Here is a 411-nt window from a genome sequence, read left to right on the forward strand (position 1 = left end):
TTGCCCCCCCCCCCCCCCCACCCCTCGGGATCCCCCCTCCCCACTTCTCGGGGTCCCACCCCCTCATTCCCTGGGGTCCCATCCCCCATTCCTTGGGATCCCACGCCCCCCATTCCCTGGGGTCCCACCTCCCCACTTCTCAGGGCCTCACCCCCCCATTTCCCGGGGTCCCACCCCCACATTCCCTGGGGTTCCACCCCATTTCCTGGGGTCCCATCCCCTCATTTCCCAGTGTCCCAGCCCCCCATTCCTTGGGGTCTCACCCCCTCATTTCCCGGGATCCCACCCCCCATTCCCCGGGGTCCCACACCCCAATTCCTTGGGGTCCCACCCCCCCATTTCCTAGTGTCCCACCCCCTCATTCCCTGGGGTCCCATCCCCCATTCCTTGGGATCCCAGCCCCCCCCTTCC

General features: G+C 68.1%; 1 protein-coding gene across 1 annotated transcript in view; it reads left to right on the forward strand.

Moving 5' to 3' along the window:
- PYCRL (pyrroline-5-carboxylate reductase-like) overlaps window positions 1-411 on the forward strand; it is an 8,279-nt gene that overhangs the window by 841 nt on the left and 7,027 nt on the right. The window lies entirely within an intron of this gene.

This window comes from Chaetura pelagica, unplaced genomic scaffold, assembly GCF_000747805.2.
Source record: "Chaetura pelagica isolate M959 unplaced genomic scaffold, ChaPel_1.0 scaffold805, whole genome shotgun sequence".
Lineage (NCBI taxonomy): Eukaryota > Metazoa > Chordata > Aves > Apodiformes > Apodidae > Chaetura > Chaetura pelagica.